Genomic DNA, 9497 nt, shown 5'->3' on the forward strand with positions numbered 1-9497 from the left:
CGCGCTCTTGCACAGTGGGAGATGGACCACCATGCAAGGACGCCGCCAGGTATGTTACAGTACCCCCCCCCTTACGCCCCCTCTTCTTCAGGCCTGCCAGAATCTTCCGCAGGGAATTCGAGGATCAGTCGTTCACTTCAAGGAGATCACTTCCACTGTCCACAGGAAAAACTGATCTCATCTGGTTAGCTAGGATGCTACCTCCCATCCAGCCATCCTCAGCAACAGACGAAACGGGTGGAGTACCAGGAACAGCACACAAGGAAGTCTCTCTCCACATATTTTCAGGTGGCACCCCAGAGGGTACAGGAGACAACTGGAAGTCCTTCACCGGGTTGGAAGGGGACAGAGACTTGGGGGTAATCTCTGCTTCGAGGTACATCTTGTCAAGCTCACAGGAAGAAATAGACGGGTTATCAGGTACATAATGAGGAAAAGTCACTGTCTCTTTGTTATCTGGTGGTACCCCGGAGAATTCAGGAAACAACTGGAGGTCCTCCGCCGGGTCAGAAGAGTGCAGAGGCTCAGAGAAAACATCTGCTTCAGAGTACACTAGGTCGGACTCACTGGAGGAAGCAGGCGAGGTATCGGGTACCGAGTATAGGAAAGTCTCTGTCCATTCACCACCAGGTGGCACCCCAAAGGGTTCTGGAGACAACTGGAGGTCCTCCGCCTGGTCAGAGGGGTGTAGAGACTCATGGGTAACCTCTGCTTCAGAGTACACAAGGTCGGACTCACTGGACGAAGCAAGGGAGGTATCAGATCCAGGATATAGGAAAGTCTCTGACCATTCACCACCAGGTGGCACCCCGAAGGGTTCTGGAGACAACTGGAGGTCCTCCGCCTGGTCAGAGGGGTGTAGAGACTCATGGGTAACCTCTGCTTCAGAGTACACAAGGTCGGACTCACTGGACGAAGCAAGGGAGGTATCAGATCCAGGATATAGGAAAGTCTCTGACCATTCACCACCAGGTGGCACCCCGAAGGGTTCTGGAGACAACTGGAGGTCCTCCGCCTGGTCGGAGGGGCGTAGAGACTCGGGAGTAACCTCTGCTTCGGAGTACACTAGGTTGGACTCACTGGACGAAGCGAGTGAGGTATCAGGTACAGAGTATAGGAGGGTCTCTGTCCTTCCGCTACCAGGTAGCACCCCGAAGGGTTCTGGAGACAACTGGAGGTCCTCCGCCTGGTCGGAGGGGTGTAGAGACTCGGGGGTAACTACCACTTTGGGGTACCCATTGTCAGGCTCACAGGACGAAGCGGACAAAGTATCGAGTACCGGGTGTAGAGAAGTCTCTCTCCATTTGTCATCGAGTGGTATCCCGGAGGATTCAAGAGGCAACAGGGGGTCCTCCGCCAGGTAGTAGAGGTGCACAGACTCTGAGGTAACCACAGCTTTGGAGCATCCTTGGACATGCACACCGGTTAAAGTGGGTGAAGCATCTGATGCCGGGTGCAGGAAGTTCTCCTGTGTGGAGTCTGGATGGGCAGAAGTCTCTTTGGGCAGGAGAACCGGTGCACTACCCACGCACATTACCCGTTGGGGCTTCTCCGGGATACAGGGAGATGAAGCTTCAGTAGGGACTTCAAGGTTGGGGTCAGGAGGTCTCAGGGAGGACAGACCCTGGCGTGACGGCTTGCCTCTACGTCTAGCACGTCTGGACTGCCTCTTGAGGTTGGGAGATGTATTCCGGAAAGCGTAGTCACCCTGTGAAGATTCTGGGTGGACAGTAGTCTCATTGGGCTGGAGGACTATTGCGCTACCCACACACATTACCCATCGGGGCTGCTCCGGGATATTGGGAGGTGAAGCTTCAGCAGGAGCCTCCGGGTTAGGATCATCGAAGACCATTAGAAAGGCCACCAGGAAGGCCATTAGGTCCAGGAGGATCGGATCCTGTGTTTCATATAGGGGGTTGATCCATTCCAAGGCATCACCCGCCAGGTAAGACATAATGAATGCCACCTTAACCCGATCGGTGGGAAAACATAGAGGGTAGAACTTGAAGTGTAGCATGCATTGCTCCACAAATGCACGACTTTGTCTTGGATCCCCATAGTAACGTGGCGGATCCGCAGGAACGAGAGCAGATAGATCCATCTGGACGGGTGCGTAATTCGCCTGGAACTCAGCTGAGGAAAAAAAATAAATAAATTTTATTTATTTATTTTTAATGCATGTATTCGCTGGAAAACTTCTCAGAGCGAAGGCCGTGGGGCTCAACGGGAACCATGGCCTGAGCATGCTGTTATGCACACGCCCGGACTGACTGGCGTGTGCGGGTGTTGTGGTTCCACTGGACCATGAACCGGAGAGTGCCTGGAGGGGCGTGACTAAGTATCTGGCCGATCCGACCAAGATGGCACGACGGCATACGACGCCAGTGCACCAGGGAGAAACCGGGCAGAGGGACCAGGTGCTACTCCAGGTCAAACTCCGGACACGGGGGTTGACCCACACAGGGATTACTGGATCAGGCTGGTTAGGCTGGCGCACAGACTGGAGGGTATAGGCAGGCACGACTGGTATGCAGGCAGGCGGGTAAAGGCAAGCGCAGCTAGAGTGCAGACAGGGAGGCACTAGCAGGTAGGAACACAGGCGGGATAGGACCCAGTACACACTGGGACTCAGGAACAATACAGGTAGAGGGGTACAGGCAAGCACAGCTAGAGTGCAGACAGGGAGGCACTAGCAGGTAGGAACACAGGCGGGATAGGACCCAGTACACACTGGGACTCAGGAACAGGCAGGTTAGGCTGGCACAGACTGGTGGATATAAGCAAACACGGCAGGTATGCAGATGGGTGGATACAGGCGAGTATGCAGGCAGGGAGCTACTGGCCGAAAGGACGGGCTGGAGCACAGAAAGGTTAAGACCCAGTACAGACTGGGTCACAGAACCGCAGATGCGGTAGACAACCACAGCAGAGAGGGAACGCCCGAAGCGGTGGGCAAGAACAGAGCAGGACGGGGCTGCCGGAGCAGCGAGCACAAGCAGGGCAGGACAGGACTGCCGGAGCAGCGGGCAGAAGCAGGGCAGGACAGGACTGCCGGAGCAGCGGGCAGAAGCAGGGCAGGACAGGACTGCCGGAGCAGCGGGCAGAAGCAGGGCAGGACAGGACTGCCGGAGCAGCGGGCAGAAGCAGGGCAGGACAGGACTGCCGGAGCAGCGGGCAGAAGCAGGGCAGGACAGGACTGCCGGAGCAGCGGGCAGAAGCAGGGCAGGACAGGACTGCCGGAGCAGCGGGCAGAAGCAGGGCAGGACAGGACTGCCGGAGCAGCGGGCAGAAGCAGGGCAGGACAGGACTGCCGGAGCAGCGGGCAGAAGCAGGGCAGGACAGGACTGCCGGAGCAGCGGGCAGAAGCAGGGCAGGACAGGACTGCCGGAGCAGCGGGCAGAAGCAGGGCAGGACAGGACTGCCGGAGCAGCGGGCAGAAGCAGGGCAGGACAGGACTGCCGGAGCAGTGGGCAGAAGCAGGGCAGGACAGGACTGCCGGAGCAGTGAGCAAAAGGGACAGAGCGGAGCAAGGCTGCGGAGCAGTGAGCAAGGAGTCAGAGCAGGCTAGAACCGCCGGAGCGGTAAGCAAAGGAGTCAGAGCAGACTAGAACCGCCAGAGCGGTGAGCAAAGGAGTCAGAGCAGGCTAGAACCACCGGAGCGGTGAGCAAAGGAGTCAGAGCAGGCTAGGCTGAGTAGGGGGGACAGGGCTCTGTTCACACGGAACAGACAGGAAGGGAAAGGCAGAGCCAGACACCCACAGGGTACTAGCAGAGAAGTAGCGAGTGGACCACAAACTCACAAACGGGAGTACAGAGACAACAAGCAGGAGTTAGGTACGAGTTCAGACTCTGCAGAAAAAGGAAGGGAACGGACATAGAGGCAAAACAGGTAAAGGATAGGAGAGAGTTCAGACTGGAACTGAGTGTACGGAGGAGACCGACACTGCAGCGGAATACAGGAGCGGGTCTGGGAATACGGCCCCCAGAGAGGCAGGACGAACAGGCAAGGTGCGTGTTCAGACAGGACAGACAAGATACAGGAGCGGGTCTACGTAATCGGCCCCTAGAAGGCGGGAGGAACAGGCTAGGAGCGTGTTCAGACAGGTCAGACAAGATACAGGAACGGGTCTAGGTAATCGGCCCCTAGAAGGCAGGAGGAACAGGCTAGGAGCGTGTTCAGACAGGCCTGGAAATACAGCCTCCAGGATAGGCAGACAAGAGAACACAGAACGGGACCTGGCACCTTCAGAGTGCAAGCACACACTGAATGAAACACTATGCTCAGGCAGGGATAGATGGGAGCAGCTGAGCTATATACCAGGTGACAGACAGCAATAGGCTGAGGACGCACAAGGGGTGTGACCCACAGCAGGTATAAAAAGCAGGAAGTGATCGGGCGCCGCCCTTAAGCAGCAGAAACAGACACAAACAGACAGCATGGAGGGAAGCCAGAGAGACATTCTGGACTGGAGATCAAGTGCGCGCTCTTGCACAGTGGGAGATGGACCACCATGCAAGGACGCCGCCAGGTATGTTACACATATGTAGTCGATGCATAGTACTGGCACATGACATCATTTTCCAGGGCCTTACAAAGGGTAATGGAACATTTGTTGCAGGTGGAGGAAAGTCAATTCTGGCAGCTAAATGGGAAAGGGTTCTTTACAGTCAGATTGTGGAATGTCTGACCACAAGAGGTAGTAATGCAGACTTTATAGCAGCATTTAAAAAAGGGCCGGATCATTTTTTAACAAAACATGACATTGTGAGTTATAAATAATCTAGCAATAGAAAATGTATAACTTTGAATGGTTTTAGGTCTTTTTTCAACCTATATAACTATGCAACTATGTAGAATGTACATTAGGAAAATGCTTGAATTACAATTCCCTATGTTATTTCACAAGTAATTTCCTCTTTTTTTTTTTCTTTGTAAAGTGCTAGTTATAAGCCTAATCTCTGCATTTAAAAGTGCAAAACACTCCTGAAACACTTGCACGTTTAATCTGTAATCTGTATTTCTTATGGTGCCTAGGGAAGCCGTAATGGTAAGTCGCCTGCTTGGTAACGTGCAGTTATTTGCCTCTATAATGAAAGCAAATTACCAATGATGAAAGGGTTAATACTTGGGCCATGCATCAGTAATAGCTCCTGTAGCAACCATGACAACTGTTATGAGGTCATAAACAAGTGTCATAAAGAAGATTCCATAAAAGAAGGGCACGCTGCCAAGATCAGTGCCATTAATGATGCGCCTGAGGACCTTGAGCTTGACCACCGCACGTAATGTGCCAACCTTGGTGTAATTTGGAGGTTCTAGCAGGGAAAGGGGTTGTCTGCTTTAGACACCCCCAGGGCATGGGAAGGTAACAGAGGGGGGTCACCAAAACAGATTCCCTTCTGTTACTCAGAGCAGAGAGACCCTCTACATAGAGCAGCTCCCCTTTGGGAGTTTATGGACAGCTCTATGACTTTAATGGGTGATAAATTGGGAGGGAGAGGAGGAAGAAGGGGGGACGGGGTATTTGTTATTAAGGGTTATCCATAGCAAACAATCCTTTTAACCAAGTGTCCAACTTCTTGAGTCCTGGACCTGGATCTGTAAGGGAGAAATGTTACATCCACCTGGGCAATCAGATCAACCAAATTCGTGCTAGCAATCAATGTGGTGACAGATATCACAGCCAGATGTCTCCCACATTCAGTTTATCACATTTATAGTCTATATTTGTTACGTCATTCTCTGTAAATCTGGTAAAATGTACAAATTCTAAAACTCTGCAGTTACATCTGTTATATATCAGCACTAGCTCTCTAAGCCCAAGGGAAGGGCAATCCTCCAGCCATGGTTCCCTAGAGGTTTCCTCCACAGGGGGTTTTCCTCTCCTGAGTGCTGGAGAGTGACTCTTCCTGAGTCGGGGGCTGTGCCATTTTCGGTGTCATGTGAATTTAAATAAAGTTGAGAACTTTTGACATGTAATTGCAATGGTTTGCATATTTATTTTCTGTACTCCTGTCTTATTCATTTTGTTTGGGAGTCGGGGTCCATCACATATCATCACATATGTCTGACATCTGCCGGCTGCAGTTTTGCCCCTGCCCTGGGGAGTATGATAGAGCTGAGAAGACAAGCATTACAGCACAGTACTTGCAAGTGTGCACTCATCCTTAGAATAAGGACTTCTATTACAGAATTGCAAGCTGCTTCCTCTCCTCATTCACACAGTGAGTATTTTGGGCAGTAATTTACATCAGTATTTGTAAGCTAAATACCAGAGGGGAACAAACACAGAGAAAAGTAATAACTGAATCACTTTAATCTCTTCTGTATTTTGGATCCACTCCTGGTGTCTGTTAACAAATACTGATGCAAAATAGCAGAATGTAAAAGTGCCATAAATCCTTACCGACTTATTTGACAGTTTGAGTTGTAGTGAAGCAGCAGAGGTTGCAGCATGTCACAGGTGTGTCAGAAGTGACAGACAGTCGCCCTTCAGTGGGTTGCAGGAGATCTCTACGTTTGGCATGACAGTCATCTTCTTAGAGGCTGTCTCTAGGACCCAGCGGCTACCTTCCTCTGGCTAATTAACACCCTGGCCTGGGTGTATAAATACCTGCTGTGTTCCAGAGGGAGGTGCTGGCGATATTCATTACTGCTTGTGAAGGCTTTAACAAGAACAGTACTTCTTCCTATCTGGAGCTTGAGAATGTGTGTGCATTTGTCTGGAGTCTTCTAAAGCTAAGCAATTTCCCCCTGTTTGTCCTCCCTTGTTGTCTTTAGTGTTCAGTGGGGATCAACTAGTGCTCATCTCCTCCCTTCCCTAGCCTTAGCCATATGCCAGGGAAAGACAGGTGGTGATGCACGCGTGCAGCGATTGGTGAAGAGCTAATATAGGGTCATTTGGGGAGACAGGGTGACACTAGACCAGCCTAGGAGGTCTCCACTCTCCCCTTTCCCTAGAGTCTGCGCTCCCTTTCCTTCTTTCCTTTGTGTTGCACTAAGACTTTCCCACACCTTGTGTGAGACAGCGTTAAAGAAGTTTTTCGGTTTAAAAACCCCTGTCCCCCAATTGTCGTTTTAAAAATAAATAAACTGTTCTTTCCTCACCCTCCCCAGGAAAGACTGTGCATCAGTTCTATGATAACTGCTTCCCTATCCTCACCTCACCTACAACCTGCTACTGCATCTGAGTTTAAGACGCACTCATTTAGGCTAAGTTCTGCTGCATATTTTCATGCAAAAAAAACATTACAGCTTATTACAGTTCCAGCAAAGTAGATGACATGTTTATAATCAAAAAGGCAATAAAAGTCAGCTCACCCATAAGAAGATCCATGCACGGAGACTTGTAATGAGGCGAGAGGTAGGCAGAAGCAAAAACCGTTCAGCATCAGAATCTTCTAAAAGCCATTCTTTATTGTCAAAAAATAGAGAAAAATATGCAAAGCATTTCAGAAGACTGTCTTAATCATCGCATGTTTTTGCTTCTGACATGTACAGTTGAAACCAGAAGTTTACATACACTATATAAAAAGACACATGCATGTTTTTCTCAATATCTGACATGAAATGAGAATAAACCTTTCCCGTTTTAGGTCAATTAGGATTACAATAATTTTTAATATTTGCCAAATGCCAGAATAATGAGAGAGAGAGAGAGAGAGAGAGAGAGAGAATGTTTGAAGGCATTTTTATTATTTACTGCAAAGTCAAAAGTTTACATACATTTCATTAGTATTCGGTACAATTGCCTTTAAACTGAATGACTTGGGTCAAACGTTTGGGATATCCTTCCACAAGCTTCTCACAATAGTTGGTCGGAATTTGGGCCCATTCCTCTTGACAAAACTGGTGTAACTGATCCAGGTTTGTAGGTCGCCTTGCTCGCACCTGCCTTTTCAGCTTTTCAAATCTGTAGCATGTCACTTTCTCTATCCTGAACCTGTATTACCTGCCTTGACCTCAGACCGTCTGACCTCGTCCTTGTCTTCACCCTCCTGTACCTGGTACCCACACCTGTGACCCTCCGGTCTGCTGTTGCAGTCCCGGGGACTGCCTTGGAGTGTTACCTGGTGTCTACCGGCAGCCCAGCCTATCCTCACCACCAGGGGCTCTAATGAAGACTCAGTAGACACCTTGTCATGCTCCTCCAGGGTAAGCCCTGCCCGTGGAGCAGTGGGCCCACAGCCACCAGCCTTACATTCACCCACCAGCGTAACAGCCACAAAGAAAATATGGTACCAATATTCAAGAAGGGGACAACATCTGAGCCTGGAATTTATAGACTTGTAAGTTAAACCTCTACTGTGGACAACATCTTTGAGGGTTTTCTAAGAGATGCTATCCTGGAGTATCTCAATAAGAATACCCTAATTTCCCAACATCAACATATGTTTGAGGGATCTGTCCTGCAAACTAATCTGATAAGATTCTATGAGGTGGTAAGCTCTAGATTGGACCAGGGAAACACAGTGGCTGTTGTCTATCTGAACTTTCAAAGGTATTTGATACGGTGCCACACACAAGGTTGGTAAATAAAATGAGAGCAATGGGACCAGGGAAAAATATGTATAACTGGGTTAAAAACTGGCTCAGTGATAGGAAACAGAAAGTGGTTATTAATGGAACACACTCAGATTGGGTCACAGTCAACAGTGGGGTGCCACAGAGATCACTAATGGCAGGGGCGGATATATCGCCAGTGCAGCTGCATCAGGGCCCAGAGTTGGAGGGGTCCCGCGACAATGGTGCACATCCAGCTGAAATGTATTGCGACGTGTTGAGGAGAGCCATAGGATCAAATACTTAATTAACCTCAAGACATAGGAGATTGAGAGAAAAGACCCATAAAGTGTATTATTTTACCTTACATAAGCTTGTTTAGATCAAAAGATGGCTGCCATTTCCTGTTTCATCACACCATGCTCTGTTAGACGCAGGGAACCCACCGGCTCCCTATGCTGCCATATATGCCGCTGACCAATGAGAGGCTGGCAGCTGACGATGGCATGTCCCTACCTGGGGGAACATGGCAGTGACGTCATGCGCCATGGCTCGTCATGCTTCATGTGTAGCAAGATGGGAGCAGCAGATCAAAGGCAGGAGCTGCTGGACAGAACAGAAGACAAGCGTTTCACCTGACAGGTCCTCCTGCACACTGGGGAAAAGTCCTTCTCACTAGCTGGACTGGGAGAGGGTTCCTGCACTAACGTGCTGCTGCTTTTTCAGTGTGGGAAGCTATGTACCTCAGCCTGCTCCTGCGAGGCTGGCTGTAGGTAATAATGCTGACTGGCTGAGGTGTTGACGCGCCCCCTGGGCCGTGTGTGGGGGAATACCCGGAGCCGGGTCTCTGTGTAATGTCAGGGGTTGTAGTCTCCGTGGCGGCGACCCGGTCCCGTGGCTCAGGGTGGTCAAACCAGTGGCGGATCTGTTTACTTGGTTTTTAATGTTGAAATGTCCGACTACGCCACCCGTGGATTGCGATCACTGAGAACCG

This window comes from Phyllobates terribilis, unplaced genomic scaffold (genome assembly GCF_046119375.1).
Source record: "Phyllobates terribilis strain yellow unplaced genomic scaffold, ASM4611937v1 Scaffold_3__8_contigs__length_932513732, whole genome shotgun sequence".
NCBI lineage: Eukaryota > Metazoa > Chordata > Amphibia > Anura > Dendrobatidae > Phyllobates > Phyllobates terribilis.